Source organism: Onychomys torridus, chromosome 4 (genome assembly GCF_903995425.1).
Source record: "Onychomys torridus chromosome 4, mOncTor1.1, whole genome shotgun sequence".
Classification (NCBI taxonomy): domain Eukaryota; kingdom Metazoa; phylum Chordata; class Mammalia; order Rodentia; family Cricetidae; genus Onychomys; species Onychomys torridus.
In genome coordinates this window covers 22,718,256-22,743,579 of record NC_050446.1, presented here as the reverse complement: position 1 = coordinate 22,743,579, position 25,324 = coordinate 22,718,256, and positions in this window count along the sequence as shown.

Genomic DNA, 25,324 nt, shown 5'->3' with positions numbered 1-25,324 from the left:
GATGATTGGAGGGAGACACCAGCCCTGTGCTACCAATGAAGTGCATTAACTGAGAATGTCCCTGAGATTGAGTTGGGTATGCTGTTAATCTAGGCCATCCCTGGAGGGATCGCTAATTCACAAGAAAGTAGTAAAGCATAGACCTTCTACTTAGCATACAGTTGACATAAGGCTTCAGAAACAAGTATCCATGTCTGCTGCCCCCACCCCCCAACACCCACCCCACGAATTTCCTTTCCTAGCTGCGCAAGGAGCAAGCTCTGCTTCACATAAGTAAGATCTTTGGATTCATCTGCACTGAGGTACAGCTTTAATGATCTGTATCTGCAAGCCAGGAGCATGAATTTGATCTCATTGCATCATAGTGTGGAGATGAGATAGAATAGTACTACAGCACACCAGTGCCTTGTGACCAGGTGGCAAAAACAATCCTTCCGTTTTTCAGGCAATAACTTCCCCCCATCACTGTTTCTTTACCTTATGTGTATGCTTCTTATGATACAGATCTGAAGGAATCGCGCAAGCCTTAGACTTGCCAGCCCCCAGCTCCCAGGCCTAGTAGAGACTAATTCACAAACTTGCCATATTAGACTATCAGATTGAAACCAAGGATTTCTACTAGTAGTAGAATTGGGAAGCCCATTGTTTTGATTATCATTTCATCAGCCCCAACTGATACTAGTATGCTCAAGGAAAACATACTTCAGTTACAGTTGATTTTCAGATTCCAAAATGGTACTGCAAAGCCTGTGCATCTCTAATTATATTTTATGCTAGGCTGTGCAATACCAAAATATACGCTGCAGCAATCAGCGAGTGAACAGTATCAATCAATTTGTAAACAGATGAAGTCACTCATTCCCAAACTGGTTTTCCAAAAACAATTACTAAATTACAATAGAAAAAAATTGTACAGTTACTGTATTTGTGTGCTGTGTTACAATCAACATACCAGGGAAACAAAACAATTTAATGCAGAAAAATCATCATTCATCTACATTATAATTGCTTCTTTTTCACATCTACAGGGCGGTTAATTAAAATTGTGATTAAATGCGGTCGCGCTGCCTAAGATGTCTTGCCCAAAACAGGTGGTACAGAATTTAAAAGTAAAAAAAATGTAATTAGCATTGGAAATTGAGAAATTGCCTGTAAGAATCAGTGTTAATTTCAGTCAGTGATGAGGTAATTTATAAATGAATGCAGTGGAGGCTGTGCAAATGCACAATTGCCTTCCTTGCCTTTCTTAGCATTCTCAGCATGCAGGTGAAAATGTTTTCAAAATATTGAGGTAATTTGAAAATCAATCCATGCATTTTGTATCTTTTTTCTCCCATTTGTACCAAATGCTGAACAAATGCTGCCATGGATGGGGATGGCACAGTCCATCAGCTTTTTGCTGTCTGTGTTACACATATTCTCAACCTAGATTAAGAAATGTAGCAACACAAAGTTCAGGCCCAAAACTGTTGCAGGGGCCAGATCTGGGGGCTTGATATGGATTGGTTTGCTGAGAAGACTTCCCGTCAGTCCAATAAGAAGCAGAGGGAAAGCTTTTTGTGGTGCGGTAGCACCTCCGAAAAGACCATTAACTAATCCAACAGATGCTTGAAACTTAATTTTTAAATTTCAAGGAAGAAACAGAAGCTTATCATAGCACTTCTATTTTTCTTATAATTTTCATCATTATTATTTCCTATAAACCTGTGAGACTGGTTAAAAGTCATTACTAGAAACAATTTTTCTACACATGAATTCTACTTATGAATATCTCCTTTCTTTCAGCTAACACACCACTTTCTAACAAAGCAGAACATGAACAATGTAGTTCAAGTGTTCTCTTTTGGAACATGAGTAAATTTGTCATCTTATTTTAAATTATTTGTGTCTATACATCTAGATTTTTGCAGTTATTTTTGCTGCTAAAGTGAGGAATACCCAGCCTTTAAAATCTCTTGCTAATGTGAGAAATTTAACCCTCATCTGCTTATCCTGACCCTCCAAACAGTATGGAACTAAAGATTTAAAAAATTAACCTCAAATTTGAGTCCAGGTGGCTGGCTGGACAGCTCTGACACCATGGGCCTGTGGGCTTCCTAAACAGCTTCTCTGTCTTGCACTATGCACAGTGATCTCTCTCTATCCAGGTAAACTCATGCAGAGCATATGTGAACTGCCATCGATCAATTTGATCATTGGATTCTTTCATGGAAAACATCTGGCATGGTTTTTCGAAGAAAGGCCATGACTTCACTTTGAGGATATGTTTTGGGTAGCCCTCACATTTTGCAGGGAGGGATGAAAAATAAGGAACCCTCTCTATCTGGGGTTCTGTTGCCAGTCCAGATCTGCTCCTCCTTGGCCCATCATTGTCTTTTTTAGGGTACAAATGAAATGTGAAGTTTAGAGGAGCTGGCAAGTTAGCTGCTTGTTCTGAGTAGCATGTTGTCACATCTCCCATATTTAAGTATGTTTCCCTTTTAATATTACAAGTAGGGAGAAAATTAGTCCTGAAAGGTCACAGTTAACTCCATGGTCCTGCTCGGTTCACTGCTCCTGCTTCCCACTAACTGTGATGACCATGACTTCATATTCTAATACAGCCTACCTCCAGTAAGGGCAGAGGGGGCAGATCTCCTCAAAGGCCGACTTCCTAGGTTCAGAACCTGGGAACATAAGGCCTACAGACACATGGGGCTTGGCTCAGAGTTTAGGAGAGAGGTAAAGTAAGGAAAGCATTGTGATGAACTCCAGGCTCACAAGAGATTCCAAAACAGAGCAAATCACAGATGTCAGTAGAGCTCCAAGCCCCTCATAGCCTCATGAAATTTGCAGTAGAAATCTCCTTGTCTCTTCATGTTTGGTTCTGATACCCTGCCAACAAGCAGGGCCATGTGGAGCTACCTAGCTAAGAGAGTGCACCTGTGTTAATGTGTTGAGGGTGACAGCATCTTTCAGACAAACTTCTTCTGGCCAGTCTCTTTTCCTCATCCTCAGGAGGCATCAGCATCCTCTGAAAAGGCATGGGATGCTTGGCTGTTCTGGCTCCCGAGTTCTTTCTTAAAGTCTTTTTCTTTTCAAAGTTTGCCATGTAAGGTCACTAGATCTATTCACTGTTCCTCTTTGAGGGTGCTGTCAGATTCATGAAAGAAAACGCAAAGTTTCAGGTATCCCAGGCTGGCCTCTTGAACTTGCTGTGTAGCTGAGGTTGACCTTGCACTTCTGATCCTTCTGCTTCAGTCTTCTACATGTGGGGGTTACAAGTGTGCACCACCCTGCCTGCTTCCCTGCCATGTTAGGAATCAAGCACAAGGTCTTGTGCATGGTAGGCAAGCAGTCTGCCATCCGAGTCACAACCTTAGCCTCTGCGTTTTTCTTTTTCACTCAAAGTCTCTTTCACCTTTATTCCTGATGGTTAGCTGAACTTTTCATTATGAGAGAACAAACTTTTTTCACCTTCTAGAAATGATGATAAAAAGTATGTCACTGTATCCTTTTTAGGCCTCTGGACTTTTAGCAAGAACTTGTGGGGTTCATTCTGCTCTCAGCACACCTATTGACCATAGGGGATGATGGATGGAGCTAGGTGCCATCTTGTAGTGAGAAAGAAGGCAGTGGGTGAAGGATGAAACTGGGATGGAGCTGTACGGAACTGTGTATCCTATGAGGAAAGGGTACAGAAAACAGCATAGCTGGATCTGGGAGCAGGTGGCAAGGGAATACCTCCTGGCAAGTTGGCGGTGGAGGGAAATATTGTCATACAAGATGAGTTCTAAAAGTGACGTGATGGAAGGTGTTTTGGGCCAAGAGAAGGGCATAAACAAGCAGCTGAGGACACAAAGGGCTAAAAGATCAAGCCATCTAAGATGTCTGCAACACAGAACCAAAACTGAGTCTGTGAAAGTGTATTGGAGCAGAAGACTCTCCTAGCCCAGAACTCCAGCTTTTATCCAGCAAATAGGGATGATGAGGTTATGAAGTATTTCTGAAAGAACAGTGACATTATCGTGTTTGTGTTTCATAGCAGGTGTCTGGTACCTCCAGGAAATGCCATAGCCAGCACTGGTGGATAATTGATAGAGCACTTAATGCCTTTGAAACTGCTAAAAGTCTCTCCTATGTTTTCTGTCAATTATTCTGTGAAATAGGTAGTATTATTTCACTGATCTTTTTACAGGTAAGGCAATTGAAAGACAAGAAGGGCCTGAGCCCAGAGCCAGGAAGAAAGTATGTGTTAAATGCTACTACAGCCATGGAATTTCCAGAGTCATAGGCAGCAGTGATCGCGGGCTGGAGGGTTATTGAGAAAAAGAAACACAACAGTTGAAAAAGTTACAGAGAGGCAGTTTGATTCCCTATTTCAGGATGAATATGAGACTAAGTGAGGTGTGAGGGTTTTTCATCCTCAGAAGCCTTCTTCTCATTTATCAGCAAGTCACTTTGAAAACGAAACAGAAAAATGAGTGTCAACCCTTGAGAAACTGATGCTAGAATATGTTATATCACTGGGATGTTGAGACAGCCAGTCAAACCAGTGGGGCTTACCAACACCCAGAACACTGGCTGGCTGCTTAGTTCATGACATGAAGACCTTCCTCCTTACAAACAAACAAAAATAATCCCTTTGCAGTGTCTATTTCCCCCCTTTCTAAATTGACTCTTCCATTGCCTAAGATTTCTCCATCCTCAACCTTCTCAATTTTCATACTGCCTTGTCTTTGCTGTCCTAGGGCAACCCCCAAAGCTGCTAATGTTTCCTAACAACAATGTGATAAATCGTTGTCTTTGCTTTCACATTGGACATCTTTGCCAGGCTTGCTTGTTGTGTTTTCTGTTTAGCTGTGTCATAGGACCAAAGGTGCCTGCCTTTATACAGCATGTCAAATCTGGTTAACATGCAGCCATTTATCTTTAAAACCACTGCCACACAATGGCAGCGGTGGGCCAGGCCACAGAGCTCCAAGCACAACCCAATTTTTCAGGCCATCTTTTCTGCATATATGGGGAGCACGTTGGATGGCAGAGAAGATGTTTTGTGATTTGGGGAATCTCTTAGAGACAAATTGTGGAGTGCAAGTGCAGTGTAGCTGGACTGCTGGGTGCCCAGTGAAGTGAAGAAAATCAGATGCAGCACAGGCTGAGAGAATGAAGCAAGAATTCATATCTCTGTTGCAGAACATACACAGTAGTCTGCTCACACAGGGAGTTCATAGACAGACAAAAGCACATTTGTTTGTTGTTTTTATGCAAGGAGATTCTAGGGCCACAGTTGGTGTGCATATTTACACACGAGCCTTCTTTAAGCAATTTGTACTGGTGGGTGTGTCCACACGTGAATATGCAAATGTGCTTGCACGAGACAACAATTTGCTCTTACAGATTTAAGGTATGAGAAAGGCCTGTTAGTTCACTGAGGCGTTTCCCCCCCCTCATGTAGTGGAGCAGAATCTACGATTGTTTCAATAAAGGACTGTGTGTTTAAAGAAAACCTCTGAGCCACCATCAAGTACTATAGTGATTTTTTTTTTTAACCTTCATGACACTTGCAAACTTTAGAACCTAATTCACTTTGGGTTTCCATTTTTTTTAAAACTATTTTAAAGTGTCTTAGGGATGATTTGTCCTTAAATAATTAATTATCAGCAAAGGAAAAAGGACAGAAAAAATGTGATAAGCCTGCATAGACTAAAATGAAGAATTTGCTTCCTGGGAGCAAAGAACTTCGAACAGCAAAGCTATGTAATTTAAATAAACTATTAGAAATTAAAAGTATAAATACTAACACACACACACACACACACACACACACACACACACACACACAGGCTGAAGTTAAAGTTACTTGAAATAACAGGCACAATGTTTCTTTGCTTCCCCCTATTTCTCCACATCTTCACTCTCCTCTGTCCTCTCTCCATCCTCTTCTCTCCTCTCCTCTCTTTTGAGTAAAAGACCCAAGAGATTGCCTTTCACTTTGAAAACAATCTCTAATATCAGGGAAATGCACTGTTTGTTTATGCGTACATAATGCAGGTTTGTCCGCCTGGGAACTGCAGCAAATGGGAGAAGTATGCATGGATTTCACAGGTAACAGGATTACGTGGGCACATAATTGATCCATTTGGAAAAAAAAAATGACAGTGCTCTAAGGATGCCTAGGCTTTGGAGATGGAGTTTATGAAACAGGCATTTGTAAATTCAAAGGAATCAATATGTCAATTTTATTACATCTCAGAGCCAGCTGGGCATTAAAGGAACAGTAGCCCTTAAAAACTGCAGATGCAATTCCTACATTGTTTACCTTTCTTAAAAGGCTTAGAATTTAAGGGAATGGGCTCACTGATCTTTATCTTTTTAAAAATTATTTTACATTGTAGAAAAAGAACAACAACAGTTTTTAAACCCTTGTTAAAACTGTCATTACAATTAAAGTCTGTTAATAGATGCAGATAATAAACAGAATAGTGGCTTTCAAGTAGGTTCATAGTCAATAATTTGTTACAATTCATCCTTGAACTGTTTGCCCATCTAGACTCCACCTCTGCTGACATAAGGACACAGTTTGAGCTGAGCATTTTGTCCCCTTCAGAATTTTCTCAGTATATATATAAAGCATTCTTTTTTTTATTAGAGTCTTGACAGCTCAAAAAGGACCAAACTATTTTAAATTAAACTGCTAGATAGTAGAATTTGGACAATATCTGTATGTAATATGAAGGGAAAGCAAATCCACACTGAAGATGGAATTTGAAGCTATTGACTGGTCCACACACAGACGAATCAGTAAGGAGCATCATGGGCCCGTATTCTCATCTCTACTACCCAGACCCTGATGTAAGAACATCTTCTGATCCATTCACTTATAACTAGTGGAGCCCACTTCTTCTCTCTCCTGTCAGGAAGTGAAGCACTCAGTATATTCAAAGGAGCAGAACATTCAGACGCATATCTACATCCTTCTAATTCGGTCATTTACTGCATGGCCTCCAGTGGGTTTCTCAAATTTTCTGAGCTCCAGTTCTTAAACTTAAGGGGGTGAGGAGACAATACTTATTGATAGGATCTACTGCAAAGGTAGACAAAATTTTAAACATAATGTCTAGAAAATGCTCATTTCTGATTATATTTCGAGATGTGACTAGCCAGGCTGCCAGCAGTCCTACAAGGATGACAGGTCAGTTTCCGGGTTCTGATGAAACACTTTTGAGAAGAAGAAGCAATGGCATTAGCTTAAGGTATTTATTTATTAGAAATGAAAAAGAGAAAGATGACGGAAGGGTATGGAAGGAGCAAAGAAAGGAAGAGGAGGAGGAGGAGGAGGGATGAAGGAAGAGAAAAAAGGGGGAAAGGGAGGAGGAGGAGAAAGAAGAGGAAAGAAGGGAAGAATCACTGCGATGGATATGGCTTTTTATTTCTTCATTTCCAGGGAGTATATAAGACATAGTCTCCTTTAGAAATAGTACCCTCCCACTTCCCCCAAATACTTCTTAAATAATATATTCTGTGCTAACATTTATCATAGCGCTTAATATCTTGTTCCTATTTGTCTCTTCATAAGTGTGTCGATGCCTTGAGGACAGTTTTGCTTGCCTCTTAGTACCAGTAAATGGCTCAGCACCTGATATACAGAAATAACTTGGTTAAAACCAGTAGGTACATTAAAAGATTAGAATATACCATAATAGCTAGAAAACTCTGTCCCCATAACCAACACCATCTTAAACTCTACTTTGTGTTAGCTTTTCCAGTTTGAATTTGGAATGTTTTGATTTGTATTTAAATCAACTGGCTGTCTGCTTTCTTTTTTTTACCTTGTTTTCGTTTTACTCCCCCTTATCCCCCATGCCTGTCTCAATGACACCTTTGAGACCTTTGAGTCAGGGAAGCTGACAGGCAGTATGGGTATACAAGAAGTGTGAGACTTTGGACATCTGAGCTCAATTTTGGTTTCAGCTTTCACACCAGCATGTGACCCGGGGCAAGTTGCTCAACCTGACAGTATCTCTATTTGTCGCAGTAAAACCTAACTTCCAGGGTTGTGAAGAAAAGTAGTGTGGTAGGTCAGGTGGTGAGCTCGTAGTAGGCATTTTGTGTGATAGCCCCTCCCCCTACTCTTGTACTGCATCTTGTCTTTAACGAGTTCTCCTTCCCTCCCTCAGCCAATGGTTGCTAGCCAACATACCAGGGGTGAGGAGCCTCCTCCGGTCCCAAACATCATTTTGAAAGGTGGACTCTTTTCTTCTCAAGGAAATGAGCATGCAGAATCATCCTTGCTATTTTCTGCCTAATCTAACTGTTTCTTTGTCCTCGTCACCCTGTTTAGGAAGGCACTTTGGTGTTTTTGCAAGCCTTTGCCATCATCCTGTGCTTAGGCATCTCAGATTTCTCTTTCCTTAATGCCCATGGGAAATAGCAGAAAATAAGATGCAAGAGAGTCTCTTGCCTATGTGTTGGCCATGCAACTCTGAAGATTGGCTAGTTAATAGGGCTGATTAAAACATTCTGTTTGATTCTGCCTAAGCATACCAGAAATATTCAAAATCCACAGCTCCAAAATGTAAAGAAGGTGGTCAAATATAGTACTACATAATGAGGCTCCCTGTTGGTAGTATGGAAAGCAATTTAGAGTATAGCTTCAAATTCTAATGAAGAGCATTTTAAATCTTATACTGAATAGTGAATTTAAAATCCCCCTGTTCTTTGTAAATATCTGAAGAGGGGCATGTAAATGCCATAAGTGAATTAATTACTGCCTGAAGTTGGTAAAACGTGTGTGAATCCAAACTTTATTCTTGGGTTCCTCCTTTGCTTCTCAAGATTTTTGAACCGTTTCCTACACATTGAGTTTTGAACACCTCTTCAATTCTTGAAATCATAGAAAAAAGGTATTTTTCTTCACATGCGTTAAATGTTTTGATTTCAGAAGCATAACCCTTCTATCACAATAACAAAAAGCCTGTCCAGCATCAAGTATATGTACCTTGTGGAGTTCATAAGGCAGAAAAAAGGAAACTTTGAAAACTTGACAAAAGAGGTTCTCCAAAGTTTTGCCTTTCCTTTCCTAGCTAACAATATAAGCTTCTTCTTCTATGATGTTAAGCTATAAGAGGCAAAGCATTTTTACCTCCTGCTTATGCTTTGCTCACATTACATGAGGTCACGGAAGTTAGTGGACACCCACTCCGAGCTGACTTTTCAGAAGTGAACCCAAGGAGAGGGAAAATGAAGCCCCTGTCAGCTGGCTGATAGCACCCACATGGTACCCACCCCACTTCCTTCAGAGACCCCATCATTTCCATGGAAGGGCCAGAGGCCCTGCCAATATCTGCACATCATTGGCATGATAGACCATAACAGCTTCTTCTGAGCCGTTCCGGTCTATCGTGTCAATGCGTACTCAGGGAGTCCTCAATGCACGGATCATTGACACAGCACTACATAACGGCTCCTTAGCAGCCATTATTGGGTATCAAGTCAATGCATACTCAGGGAGCCTTTATTGCACAGTCCTGCACAAGCAGACACATTCCGAATACTAAAATTCCTTAGGAAAATTAGTCATTGCCCATGTGTGATAGCTGTTTTCCATTTTGAATTTTAACCATTATGGGGAAGAGGATGGAAGAGAGAATATCAAAGTAGGCCAAAATGTCCTTTAAAAGTTGGTATGCAAGTTATAAGGGTGGGGTGGACATAGGAAAATGAGGCATGAGCTTACAGCTTCTCTTCCATGGCTTCGTTTCATTGTGTGGAACTGTACAAAGCACACCACTGTCACTGGGGCTCTTCTTCAAGGAGGATGCAGCCCAGAAAACTTCATGGCCCAGTTATGGATCTCAGAAAATGATGTGCCTCTCTGTCATAAAGAAACAGTTGTGGGTACCATGATTAACAACCTTGCAGAACCATATACATCAAAATACTATCTCGTATATGATGGTGATGTCTAGGACACACTTCCCGTGTCAGTTCCTCTAGACTTTTAATAAACAATATGCTGACTAGGAAAGAAAGCTCAATGAGAATCAAAATAATGTTCACTACCATACTGATAATTCTACTGCTATACTGCAATCACAGCGTGCCTTATCACATGAAAGGCCTTTGCGTGTTATCTCATTTAATTTTATGAGCAGATAGTATAAGTCAGAAAGTCGTGGCTAAGTAAGGTTGATGTCGTATGACTGTTTAGTGACTGAGGTGGGATTTGAGCTAAGTTGGCTGAAAGTCATGGTCATCCCCTTGCCTGATCACAGGGGAAGGGGATTTTCATTTACAAATTCTAACCCACTGACTATTTACTGGTCAGAAAAAAATGAAGGAAAGTGATTTTAGTAATTTCGCCAAAGAATAAAGAATACTGAGTACAGGAAAAGGTGATGTTCCCCTTCTCTCTGGTGGCACATGAACCATGGACCAGACTTGAGATTTCAAAGCCTGTTGGTGTTTCAGAAGGAAAATCCAACGCTGCCTTCGCTTCTGCAAAGCGTTTCTTGCATCAGATCAAAATGGTGTGAGTTTGCTGGTGTTGATGTTTTTCCTTTTGTGTTCTGCTTACTGACTGACATCTGCTGTCATGCTAAGCAGGTGTTCCTATGTAAACGAACGTGCCCTGTTTGTGTTTCATCGTCCTCGCCGCTGCGCACCCAAATGAGCAGCGTGATTAAGAATCCTGTAAATTTTTGAAAGGAAACGGATGGCTACCCTACTAGAACATAATTACACCGTTCCTACATCCGCAGCTCACTGCTGCAGCAGGGTTGGAGAACAGCAGAAATTAATAATATATAATAGCATCATTCTCGTAATTTATAAATGAAATAGAGAGGAGATTCTGCTGATATGCATTTTCTCCTTAATTCTCAAAGACAAAGTATAGATTAGAATTTTAGTGGGGTGAAACCTGGCCAGCAGTTTCCCACTAGTTGCCTGATTCATGATAGGACTGTTTCTTGCTTTGAGAAAAGAGCTAATATCTTTTATTAGGCCAGGGGAAAAAATAAATAAACAAGATTCTCTAAAGGCAACACTACATAAAGAGAGCCTGAAAAAAAAAAACTCTGTAGATTGTGTGCCCACTGAATTTGAAATAGGCATCATTTCTTTAAGACTTCAACGAGTGCTAGCCTATTTCCATCATTTTAATAGCATACCACATAGGTCAGCCGGCTGAGGAGAGAGACCTGATCAGTGAAAGATGTGGTCCCACAACAACTCACAGGAAAAAGCTGTGGAAGTTCAGGGGCTGCTACACAGCACCGCAGCACACATGTAGTTAGCAGTATTACCAGGGACATGCGAAATGTGTTAGTAAGGGGGATGGCAAGATACGTGTTTTACTACAGTAAAAGGCACCCCGTCTCCCAGAACATCATTTTGAGTGCCATGAATGTGCCAATGAGAGTAAGGGAATCCGTGCGTTCAATTCTGCTTTAAAAGCATGCTGGAGGAGTAACAGAGAGTTCTGAAGATACAACTAAACGATGTGGTAAAAGAAACCAATCTATTTCAACCTTGTGTAGGTAACCACACCTTTAAAATTCCTTTCTGTTTGAACTAGGCATGGGTAACTTGCCCGACAAATGGTTAAACGCAGTTGCGTGGCGTGTTTGTCCCTGTGTAGCCAGACCTAGGTTTGAAATGGTATTATTTACGTGGTTTTTGTTGCTTGACCACAAAGAACGACAGTGTGTCCCAAACAAAGTCAACAGCTTTTCTTGTTTTAAGTGACCTTAAAGAACATGAACATATTGTTTACCTTTCAGGAGCAACTATCCATTTAAGATGCTCATCCATTTATGGGGTATCCATTTAGAGATCCCCTTGAGTGTTACTCTATGTGTTTTGATTTCATTTAATAGGTTTATTTCATTAACAGGTATTTATTTAAGCGAGCTTCGCTGTATTTAAATCTCCTAACAGTTTCCACTTACTTCCTTAGCTCACTTGCTTCATGTTGACTAATTTAAATAAGCCTAAGGTGCCTAGGGTCTTATTGAGTGTTCAGTTTGATCAATACGGTTAAATTAAAATTGTGCAAAATATAAGCAAATGTACTCTAACGACATGGTGAAAAATGTGCTGTGCACTGGGCATTGATTGGTGCTCTGAGGGCGGTCCACATGCTGCTGGGGAGCTTCTCGAGTACCTGGAAGCTGCCAGAGTCCCATGAACTTCTTGCTGGTTTCAGGCACACCCATGGCATCCCTCCTGCATGGGGGCCCCAGCACAGGCATGCCCACTGATGAGAAGGAATGGCATTCATGGCCGGTGTGTTCCTTTTTTATTTAAGGGAAAGTAGATTGTAAGGTTCACAGTAAAATCCTTTATAAAGAAAAAGGAACCAGCTTTTCCTGTGAAAGTCCAGTTTCAGCCACTGCTGAAATGCTCTAGGCAATAAAAGACTGCAGGGTCTAGTTGTTCTCCACAGAATAACTTTTTTATTTAATTGTAATTATTCTTCTATCTTAATCATTTAGTTAGCTTGTGTTCTTTATTGGAGTCTTCATTTATAAAGTTTGATTTTGCAAGTTAAAAAAAAAAAACAACCTAATTTCTGAAGTATAGCAAAATCAGCCTTGTTGTTAGTACTGCATTTGAAAACCTATAGAACTTAATAGCTTCCTAACACATTCATTACCTTCTATATAATTGTGAAGCTAAATTGATAACAAAATATATTTTAGTGGATTTCTCTCAGCATAAATACAATTGCTTTTTATTCCTAGATTGATTTTAACCTTTTCTCACCTCCTTTATTTTCCTTTGTTGCTCATTTTGTGGGGTGCAGTAGGATTGGCGTACTTAGGTCTCATTGTCAACCTTTTTAAGCGTTGAAAAAGTCTGCCACAGTGACACAGAAACTGCAGTTATGTACCATCTAAAAGTGTTCCTGAGGACCCTACCTGTCCTGCAGATTCTCTTCTGTTGCTGTATGCTCTCATGTCTCTAATCGCTGACTGACGGCCACCATCACAGCACTAGCTTTCCCTGATACCATCTCTTCCACATGTCTAAAATGTAAGTTCACATGAGCAGAAGCTGATCTTATCAAAGGTAAATCAGGAGTTAAAAAATGGCAGAGAGATAAAAACAATGTACATCTTGTAAGCAATGATATTGCATTTAGGAAAAACTGTGTTTCGTTGAGATGAAAATCAGTCTGCAGTTTAAACTGATCATGTAAGTTTATAAGCATAAAACAAAGTTGGGCTTGCCTTTTAAATTAAGTAATGTTTGTGCTTCCTAATATATATAGTAGTATAGTCACCACTGAACCTTCAAAATCAAATAATGCTTAAGTCTTAAATTCATCAGACGTCAATACACCTTCAGAAGAAATTACTCTTTTTTTTTTTTTTTTTTTTTTTTTTAGTAGTAGGGCCAAGAAAAAATACTAAGGTTGTTATTCACTTTGGTGCATGGTACTCTGGATTTCTCCGTTTTCCATGTTTTGAGTTTTTAACATCAGAGGTACTGCTCTTTGTAAACAAGGGTAAGTTTACCAGGCAGCTCACCCTTCCCTTGTAATCAGATGTGAAAATTACACCCTCCCTTTTGGATACATGATAATTACACATTTCAACATGCAAAGAATTGTCTCTGTTTCAGTTGTTGGAATGAAAAAGCTGAGACAGTCAGTAAAATATATTATTATATTACAGATCATTTCCATAATTGTTTTTGGGATTCGTAATCAAAACCATGATCAAGGTAGTTTTAGTTTTAGGAAGAATACATATGGAAATAAGGAGCAAATAAATTAATTGCTGAGTTCCACTTGAGTGGTGATTTTCCTTCTTCATAAAATACAATTGAGAAAATGTGTCATATTCTTCCTATTTAAAAAAAAAACTTTTAGTACATTGATGTTTTCTTTCTCCAGACTTATTGAATTACCTATTTTTCATGTGGATTAAAAATGTAGTTTTGTGCAATGAGAAAGGTTTAGTCAATGGAGAGGTTCAAATATAACAAAAGATTGTTCTCAATATTACAATATTTTGCAAGAGTTCTTTTCAGACAAATATAAAGTTTTATAAACTTGTCTACAATACCTTAAACTTCACAATCAGAGTTCTAGGTTCATTTAGAATGTCACATCCTAAGGTGAAAGTATATTTTACTTTTGATATAAAACAAATTGAAACCTGTAATCCCAGGACTTGGGGTGCTAAGGCAAGAGAATTCAAGTTCAAGGCCAGCCTGGGCTGCATAGCAAGATTCTGTTTCAGAAAAGAAAAAAAAAAAAGAAGAAGAAGAAAGGGAGAGTGGAAGACAGGGAGAATTTGTAGAGAGGTTTGTCAAAAATGTTCTTTTTCTACTTGTTGCGGGGGGTTCTTTGTTTGTTGTTGTTGTTGTTGTTTTTAAACAAAACTTTACTATGTAACCCAGGCTGCCGCCATCTAGTGATCTTCCTGTCTCGGCATTCTGAGCACTAGCACTGGGCACATGCAGCCAATATGCCTGGCTTTTAAACTAAGAAAAAGATATTGCATCTTTTAAAAAATATTTATTTTTTTTATTGTATGTGCATGAGTGTTCTGCTTTGCATGTATGTCTGTGCAACACTTGCGTGCCTGGTGCTCTTTAAGGGCACTGAATCCCCTGGAACTGGAGTGACAGACAGTTGTGAGCCCCCATGCAGGTGCTGAGAATCACACCTGCATCCTTTGCAAGAGCAGCAATTTCTCTTTAACCACTGAGCCATCTCTCCAGCTCACATATGGCTTGTTGAAATGGTTTATGGTGTGTAGAAATAAAAAAAAAAAAAACATATAATTATAAAAATATTTCAGGTTTTTTTTTCTGCCCACCAAACCTTAGCACAGGTATGTAAAGACACATTATACAGCAGAAATATACTTATTTCAAAAGGGATACTTAGACAAGCAATAGGGCTTGACAGTAAAGGTGACTGCCTTCAAACCTGAAGACCTGAGTTTGAGCTCCAGGACCCACATGGTGGAAGGAGAGAACTGGCTTCTGCAAGTTGTCCTCAGACCTCCATGTGTATATTACAGCACTCAAACCCAGGTGCACACAATAAATTAACTAAAATGTTAAAAGGATACTCAAAAATCTTTTGGTTAAAAAAAAAATGCTTCAACTCAAATTTAAATTGGTATTAAATGGTAAAACTAATTAACACGAAGATGTACTTCTATCTTTTAGTTTGTTAAAGTCCTGGGGATTGGACTCAGAATCTTGTACATATTGGGCAAACATTGGACGACCGAGCTATGCCCCCAGCCCATCCTTTCCTGTTTTAAAAATCACATGTGTTCCTTAATGTTTTCATATAATCTTAGGACTGGAAAAGAGCCATTGAGTCCCATGTCCCTAGGCTTCTCCCAGTGAGCTGGTTAGGACAGAATTCGAGCAGCCTTCTGATTCCAAATAAAAAAATAAGATTCTATTTTCATCTCAATTCTTTTATATTGGTATTAAAATTGTGCCCCAGAGTAGATAAGTTGTTCTCTACTCTGAAGTGTAAGGTTATCGTTTTGTGTTTATGTCAAGAATACAGACCAGGCCTAGAATTAGGAAGTCCAGTGTGGCTGGGTGATGAGTCTATGTGTCTATATTCTATTGCTATCACAAAGTTCTTGAGGCTGAGGACTTCGTAAAGAAAATGGATTTATTTAGCACATAGTCCTGAAGGTCCCTGAGCAGGGGACTGGGCTCTCTCTGTTCCACTCTGGTGAGGCCCCACAGCTGACAGCATCACAGTAATGGGAAAACATGACCAGGCAGGAAGCCAGAAGACAGGGAGCAATCAATGTTGCCTTGCTTCTTTAGAGCAGCCTCCTCCCAGAAACTACTGGGGGTCCTATGAGAACTGCCTACTCCATGCTGAGAGCGATGCCCTCATGGAGGCCAGTTATCTTACACCAGGCTGCATGTCTTAACGACCTCCTGCTTCTCAACATCTCCATATTAAAGAAGATTTCAACATGAGAATCCTTGGAGCACAAACCCAACTCATTTCCACACTGTAGCAGTGAGTTCTTGGACTGTGAGGCCACATGTTCCCAACTCAGTGCTTTGCATTTTTTTGTTCTAATATTTAAGGAAGATTGAATGGTTCCTTTTTGTAGGTACAGTGTTCTTTTCCATAATTCCTCTATAGGTTTAAGTGAGTTCAGAAAATCTTCCACTTGCTATTACCTCTAGGTTAACATTGAGTGGTTCCCTTTTCACTATCACTGTGATAGGCTGTCTTAGCATGGACAGGACGGGGATGAGAAAGAAGAGTCAGTGTAGGAAAGAATGGGAGTGTTTCCAGGAAGGAATGAAAAGATATCTATGCTCCGGGCCTGACTGCTTATGTCTACTTCCAACTATTGTCATCTTCAAAAGTAATAGCAGGCTTAGGTTTTCAGTGGAAATTTTGAGGCAAAGGAATACAGAAGTCATTGCTGTTTCAGCCATGCGTTGGCTACTAATTTCTACTACTCTGAGCAGACTGATCTGACAGCATCTGGCAAAAGGGCAGGCCAGAGTTGATAATTGGTTGCCATTTTGTTTGTTTGTTTGTTTGGTTGGTTTGGTTTGATTTTTTGAGACAGGGTTTCTCTGCATAACAGCCCTGGCTATCCTGAAACTCTCTTTGTAGACCAGGCTGTCCTTGAACTCACAGAGATCCACCTGCCTCTGCCTCCCAAGTGCTAGAAGTAAAGGTGTATGCCACCAATGCCCAGCATCTAGTTTTTAAAATTTGAATAGTTTCACAAAAAGTACAGGTGTCCAGTTCCTCTGGGTTGTCTCTGGCCAATGTAGCTGCATGGAGTAAATTTTATACTGGCTTGCTGCAAGAAGGATTAGCTTCATCCTGTCACTTGATTGGTCCTTGTAGACATCTGATGATGCAATGAAGGGTGGCACAAGAAATACGGCCTTAAGGAAAGACAGTTTGGCTAGAGGTTAGTATCCACCCAAAAACCTAGATAGAAGAATTTTATAAATTACTCCAAAGTTAATTATTTAAAAATCTAAACAATGAAACAGACCTTGTCATCTAACATTTCTGTTTTATGTCTTTCTCTCAACTAATACCTGCAGTCTTCTATTTGAATATTAGGTTGACCAAAGTTTTCTGTTCATATAATTGCAAACAAGTTGTGTTGACTCAGAAACTACTTGGTTATTTTTAAAAATCAAGAAATTACATTAATTCAGAAAACTATACTTTCATAAACTATATTTCCAGACATATTCACTTGGAACACAAAGGGGTAACATTTTTTTCACTATTGGTAATAGCTGTTTAATGCACCAAGAGCGCTGGTCCAAACATCATTCCTGGGGGTCATCGCAGTTCTAGGTGCTACAAAGAGAAACCCTGAGTACAAAGCAAGTGTGAGACCCAGAAATGTTAGGTGGCTATTAAAGAACTGGTCTATTGTTAGTTTTTCAAAATGAGAAAGTCAGGGGACTCCAATCTATTGCTTCTAGCTTTATAGTCAGTGCTTTCCACGCTATCTTTTAGTTTCCAAGGTCTCCACATGTATTCATGCATGTTAAGTGAGATATATATTGCAGGGTATGGTAGAACAAGCTTGTAAAATAAGAAGTAGGAGACAAAAACGATGCTATAAAGCAATGGATTTAAACCTTTCTAATGCAGTGACCCTTTAGTACAGTTCCTTATGCTGTGGTGACCACAACCATAAAATTATTTTCATTGGTACTTCATAACTATTCTGCTACTGTTACGAACTGCAAAGTAAATACCTGATATGCAGGATATCTGAGATGTGATCCCTGTGAAAGGGTCATTCGACCCACAGGTTGAGAACAAGTGCTATGAAGCCAAATATAGTGGTGCATGCCTTTAATTCAGCACTTGGGAGGCAGAGGTAGGCAAATCTGAGTTCAAAGCCAGCCTACATAGTGAGTTCCACAACAACCAGAACTACATAGTGAGACCTCATCTCAGAAAGAAGAGAAAAAGATACCATAACCAAGACATGTTAGGAGACGTGACAGGTAAGGAGACTGGAGCAGTAGCTTGAGAAGTGAAAAGGGAACTTTAAGACAGAGGCAGGAATAGAATGGAAATCCTAGCAAGGAAGCCCAACACAGGAAATACGGAGCTAAAATCTCCAATATGAGAATCTAACCAAAACTTAGGGAGCAGGGCAACATAGGAGGAGATGTACTTGAAGATTCAGAGATGGAGAGGAAAAGGAGTTTTCATAATAAGATGTTGTAAAGGTGGGGTCAACATGGTTTGAGAGAAAAGAAAATCATGTGGTGAGAGGGAAGTAATGGAAGTTAGTGAGAGACTCTTTGGCTGTCCCAGGTAGAAAGGAAACAGTGCAGCAAGGAAAGGAGGCATGGGTGGAAAGCAGCATGATACGAGAACCCATGGGAGGTGAGAGTAACGAAAATGAGTGAGGAAGGCCCCACGGTGGGGTAGACCAGGATCCCAACTCAAGGAAGCTCCAAAGGAAAGAAAAGCCTGGCTGAGCACAAAAGGTGGAAGCCACAAAAGGGAGAGGATAAGGTGCCAAAGACAAGAGGAGGGGACAGTGCAGACCAGGCTCATGGGAAGGGAGCATCTGTGCAGGGATGAGGTGTTGTCTTAGAATCCTCCATCTGTGCACTGGCTTCTGCTCTCCGAGCCATGTCCTACACCACCCCTCATGGACCTCTAAACAACATCTCACTCCAGTGACACACAAACATGGAGAAGAAGAACAAGAGCAGAGAGTGTCTTTTCACCTTCTCAAAAGACAAGGTTAAATTTGGTTCCTTGGAGAGAGAGTACAGTGCTACAAAGACATGTGGGAATGGGGTTAGAAGCAATCATCATTTTTCCAGCTGCTCCTCCAACAAATCCATGATTCATATGAATGGGAGTTATGTTCAAACATTTATGTCAAAACATACTTGATGTTAATTCACATCACTGAGTTCATATGCTGAAGAACTCCAAGTTTCCAAGAGTTTGATCTACAGGTTTTTCATAAAAGAGGTCTTTTCTGTGTAGCCCCTGCAATGCTTCTTGCCACTTGACACTGCATGTACTCAATGGGCCTGGATATCTTCTGCATCTGAGCTTGCCTGTTGAGATTCTAGAAGAGAAACTTTCCCTTCCCCAACTCTTTCTGGTTTTCTCTTCAATTGTATTAGTATGTGATGTCTTTGACAATATATGTCCCCATAAAAACATACCCAAAATCATAACGACTCAAAAAATGGGAGGAGATTAATGTTATATACTTTTAGCCACACCTAGGACCATATGCCTGGGCCATAGGCTTCATGACCCTCTTAGCTGTGTGGTGGGGCTGTGTAACAGGCAGTAAGGACCGTGCCAGGTGCTGGTTCATTTACCTGAAGGTGGTGGATCACTTCCCTGATATAAATGTAAAATCCTTTTCATAAGAACCCAAAAGAACTAATTTTAATATTTTCTTTCCTCTTTTCTTTCTTTCTTCTCCCTTTCTTTTCTTTTATAATCCCTGATGCTCTTCTAAGATACTCACCTCAAAAATCATAGTTCCTGGGAAAGAAAAACTAAATCAATGAGCTGAAATGCTAAAAAGTAATGTTATCATCTTGGGAAAAATCAGTTTGAAGTAAGATACAAAATTCTCAAAAGTTGTACGCATTATGAAAACTTCCCTAGTTGCACAAACCATATGAATCTTTCACATTATGAAAATACATGCTCACCTATAACCACCTGAAATAAATGCCATAAAAATGATAGTACACTCACTTTGTATGAGTTAGGCGGGAAAAAGAACCAAATGGCTTCTAGGAACAGTTACTGGACTTGGTTTTTATTCCTCCCTCCCTCCGTCCCTCCCTCCCTCCCTCTCTTCCTTCCTTCCTTTTTTTCTTCCTTTCTTTCTTTTATTTCAATTAACTTTTAGGATATAGAATAAATGGAGATGACAGAAAGGTAGCTAAGTGAGACAATGGGATGGCAGACAGAATTCCAGACTATTAGGGCAGAGAAAATTTTACAGGGAGCTGCCACATGTAATATAATACAGCTAAGTTCAGAGTGAGAGACAGCATGGGGGCAGACAATATTTCAAGAACAACTATTGTCTTTAAACACTCTGCTCATGCTTAATGCTAAGTCACTCAGCCCTTGCCCCAGAGTTCCTCGAATTAAGAAAAGGTCTTTCCTAACTTTGGCTGTTATACAAAGACATGAAATCATGAAATTCTAAGGGCTCTGCAATGCTTTCTGTCAAGTGGGGACTATTGGGAATGCTACTAATGTGCATATTTATGTACCTTGTAAATGATAAAAGAGCATATGACTTATTTCCACAACAACAAAGCTAACAGAAGTTTTGAAAGCAACCAGTTATTTTACCTGGGGGACTTTGTCCCAGGTGACAGGGATACAGAACCACGGAATTTAAATACGGTAGCATTTTTATGGTTTTATGGAGAGTTACACACAGTACCATCTAGCAAAAAGAAAATTTTAAATCCTGTTGCTTTTATATATTTTCAGTCTAGTAGACCTAAAATATGGAAAATTCATTATTGTGTTCATTCAGAGTATATTTTATTTGTTGTTTATAGGCTGGGCTGACATGATATGCTTTGTGCTTTGCAAGGTTGCAACAAGCTTCTAGCCGGACAATTTGCTGAATCAAGAGGATGATTGTGTCTGGTGCCAGTCAGTCGCAATTAGGACCAGGATCAGGGAGGCCCCGGGCCTGTGCATCGTCTTGGGCAAGCTGCATAGAAATCAGCTCACCTGAAACTAATTGTCACAACAGAGACCTTATGCAAATGAGCCCTGGGGTTAGCGTGGGAAAAGAAAAACTGTCGCAAAGATAGGTGACCCGCTGGGCAGGGGGTCTGTTGCTGGGAAAAATCTTTGTTCATTGAGTTTAGAAGTGTTTTCATTGTTCAAAACCTAAAAAGGAAAAAAGAAAGGGAAAGAAAAAAGTAACATGCACACCAAGAGTGGCAAACACACTCATCTAAAATCCCAATAAAGTGGAGGCCTGCTTTGGAGCATGCAATAAAGTGGGAGTCTTTACACTTTATAACGGTTTGCAGCAGGAAAATCATAGTCCGCTTCAAGAGTCTTTAAACTTTAGGTGCTGTGCATTGTAGAGTGGCCTACCTTGAACATTCACCTGGATGGTTGTGCCTGCTGCCAGCCAGCCAGGACTTCTATCTCCCCAAGTTCAGGCAAAGGGCACTGTGACCCTGTGAGGAAGGTATGCCTCCTGAGTTTCCCTTCTGTCTCAGGTAGAGAAGACAGGCTACAGAAGGTCCCTGTCTCACAGGGAAAATTTTTAAGGGACAATGACAGTTTCTTGAATTGTACTTTCTGCAGATGCTGGCAAAAACCAAATGAAATGCAAGCATTGTGAAGTTCTGGGAATGGCTGGCCTCGCAGCTCAATAATAATAGACTGTAGTGATTTAGCCAACTAGAAGTAAAAAATACTTTTACTTTTAAATTCTAGTTCACATCCTTTCTGTTAACTACAAGTAAGAAAATGTACAAATTGGAAATGTAATTTGACCTAACTATAGCCCCCCTTTAAACTCATCTTCAAGAGAATTCAACTTTTGAAAAGTAGATGGAGAAAAGCTGTTCTGTGGTAATAATAAACATTTAGGCTTTTGTAACAAAGTTATCTTTGACTTCTTCAAATCTTATATCCCTAAAAAAGTGTAGGTTAACCCATTAACAGTGCTTAGGTTTCCATAAGGTTTTGACTATGACATATTAAGTATTGTACATTCACAGCAGCATAAATACTATTACAAGAAAACAGAATACTCTGTCTTTTTAATAAAGGACAACTAGCATATTTTGTGTCTGATGATAGAAAAGGAAGAACAATTGGAATACTTAGATGAGAGGGGGAAAGTCATGTTGCGTTAGCTTTGCCTCCAAATATTATCTTGTTTGGCAAATTACTGGGTCTAAGAAAGGAGGATGGCTTGTTTTGTTTCCTAAATGGCTAGATTGAAAGATGGACTTTTACCTGGCTTGCAAATCCACAAACAATTCAGTAGCCACCAAAACATGTAAGAAAGTTCAGCTGAAAAGTGCAACTTAATCACAGCTTACAACAGCAGAAACCCAAACTTCTTTCTCCCTTCACTACTGTCTGAAGTCATTTCCACATATCGGAGACGGCGCACAGTGGGCACAAGTGCTCAGCTTTCACTCATCAAACTTTAATCGGAACTGCATTTTAGTTTTGAATAAAGAACACTTAAAAAATTTAGATGCAAATTATTTTGCATTATTCATGCTCTAAGTGTCCTTGCAGATTTAAACACTTCTGAGGCCACCTTGATTCCAGTAATTACCTAGGCCCTCACTGCTCCGTCATGAATAAGGTATTTTGTACAAGTAAAGTATGCACCCGATGAGCTTTTAAAGTGGCTTTACACTGAGCTTGTGTATTGCTTCTTGTGCATGAGTGAGCTGAACATGAGTTGCAATCTGTCTCAGGTGGGAAACCCTGGCTGGGCATCCATGGGTGACGGGATGAAACCCAAGTGTCTCCCTCCACACATGCTCTTCCTTTGTCTTTTAAGAATCTTCCGCTTGATTCTAGTAGCTGTCTTCAAATGGGAGAGAGCAATAGATTCTAGGGAAAAAAGGGAGGAGGAGGAGGAAAGCAGCAGAGTTTGCTGAACTCTTCCATCCCCAGATTTTGTGAGCATTGTCCACCGCTCAGCTAGCTCATCTCCGTCAGCAAAGGTTCTAAGGTACGAAGTCTTTGATTTGCTATGGATCTGGACATCTGCCTCCCCATCTGTCAGCCTAGCCTCCTGAGCTAGCATAACTAGGTACTGCCTCCACTTCGGTGATTCTCCTGAAATGCAGCTGGCTTCAGACTCGAGAGCAACTCGGATGCTTACAGTGGGGAGCAAAGGGACCACAAAGCACGGACCTAGAAGTTTATCTGCTCGCTCACAAATACAAAGGGTTTGCAAGAGTTAAATGTAATTGGCTGAAGCTTGTAGCTGGCGCTTGTTACAAAGTGCCCAAGCTTTTCCTTTCCAACTCCGTGGCTTTGAAGAATTATAGGAATTTTATGATGTGCTGTTGGAGTTACACTGGCAGAGATTACAGAAAAGGGTGAAAGTTGGTTTATGGTAGAAAAAAAATTATGCAGAAACCAATAAAAATAAACACACTCAAGTAGACTAAACTTGCTGGGCTTGTAGTTTAGCTTAACAAAGGAAGTTTAGATGAAAGTAAACGTTGCAGCTTTTAGGAAATTAGTTGACACTCATACTTGATCATCTTTACTACACAGCGGTATAATTAATATTTAAACATTCTAATAATGCAGCTTGCTTTGCATGCACTTTTCAGCCTCACAACAGTATATTTTATCTAGAATTGTGCTAGCATTTTCTTCAGTACTGCCCATTTTTGTAGAGTTAAATTTAAAGTACTTTTCTTAGCTCTTATGGCCAGTAAAACATCAATGGGAGATGAACAGATTCCATACATCTACTAGACAGCTTATTATCAAGACCAATGTTTACCCAAGTTAGTAGATAATATATAAATTTTGTTTCCTGGCCTCTTTGAATGCTTGAATAATCTGAGTTAATCAAGTTTGAATATTACATTCAGCTGTTGTCTACTTACTTCTTAGTGTCCCAAACAGGAAAATTTTGACTATGTAAAGGTAGTGTAAAATCTATAAGCAATACATCAAATACTGAATCCCTGAGGCCTACATATCCATTAGGGTATTTGGTGACCTTAGTGAAGAATTTACATTTTGGGTACATGAAATTCCTGAATTGGGAACTTAGTAAAATGTGGAGAACTAAGCTAGGTAGGTGAAGACCAAGGTAGTTTATTTTTGTATGAGAACTTACTTCCTCTTCCAGCCTCAGGGACAACATCTTTCCAGGCACTGCTGTCTGCTTCCCCCTCCCAACCCCGCTCTAGAGGGCAAGGTGCCCAGTGTTCTTAATCTTCAAGTCTGAAAGGTGAGAATGATTCTTGCACTTTCTGTATTCCTATGTCCTTTAGCTGAAACAGAACCTGCATGCGCATGTTCACTGCTCATTCTTTACAAGCGAGTAGGTGTCCTGAGCTATAAATCTGTTTTAAAATCAGCCCACGTTAGCCCCGTGAGGCCCACTTCACGGTAGGTACTGCCACATGGGAACCCTGGCACCTAGTGACCTGTGAAAAGCCACAGTCGGGCCGTCATTGAGACATCTCATTGCTCTTATTCTGTGAGGCCTGCGGAGCTGTGGTTTGCACAAACTCAGTGGCACACATGAAAACTGCAAAATTAAGGCAGGTTAGCTTTCAACAATAAAAGACAAGCAACAGGAAAAAAAAAAAAAAACAGTGTAGAATACTACAACAGAGCAACACTTGTAAACCAATGCCATACTGTAAGAAGCAGAGGCTCTCACCAAGTAGATGCAGGAAATACTTTGCACCGCTGTTTTATTTTGTGTCAAAGGAAACCATTTTCACAGACTCCTGAACATGATCTTTCATTTCTTATATTCAGAAACAGGACCCATTGTTTTGTGTCTTCGTACGTTATTGAGTTTTAGCTTGACAGAGAGGGTTACATGTATTTAGCTTACCAATGACTAACAGCCCACAGACTGTTTCCAACCTGCCATTGAGGTGGTAGAGATAAGTTAAACCCAACTGTTGTCACATGTATGGGTTTGACAGATAGGTAAGTCTAACGGTGGACAAATTAAAAGTATTTTTCATATGCTAATCTCCACCTGCACAGGAATAACTTTTTCTTAAGCCAACCTACTGGCAAGACAAATGCAAGAGCTACCAGTAGCACATTACTTCTAGGAATTATGACATGAGAAATGAATAAATACTTGTAGGGAGAAGTCTACTGTGCAGTCTTTCCTTCCGTTCTCTTATATATATATAATTGTTTTAGTACTGAGGACTGAACCCTGGGTGCTTGACCCCTGAACTGAATCTTCATTCCCTACTGTGGAGTCTTAATTCCAGACGGCTGTCTTAAGAGCAATGGGCCCACAGCACTGTAGAAAGAAAAATAACATAGATACGACTCTTTAACTTAAATAATAATTCCTTCAATATGTAATTGCTCCAAAATCATCTCAGAGGATTGACCTTTTCGTTATAAATAGACATGAAAGTGCAAGCAGTCTGCTACCTTGCCCTTCAGGTGCTTACTTGTGAGCCTCATAGGGATGTGGGGGAGAGCCAGAGATGTCAATCAGAACCTACAGGTTAACCCACAGCAGTGAAATCTGAGAAGGTTTATAACAAGTAGGTAATAGTTTCAGGCTTTTGTGAGACTGAATAAACCAAAACTTGACACTGG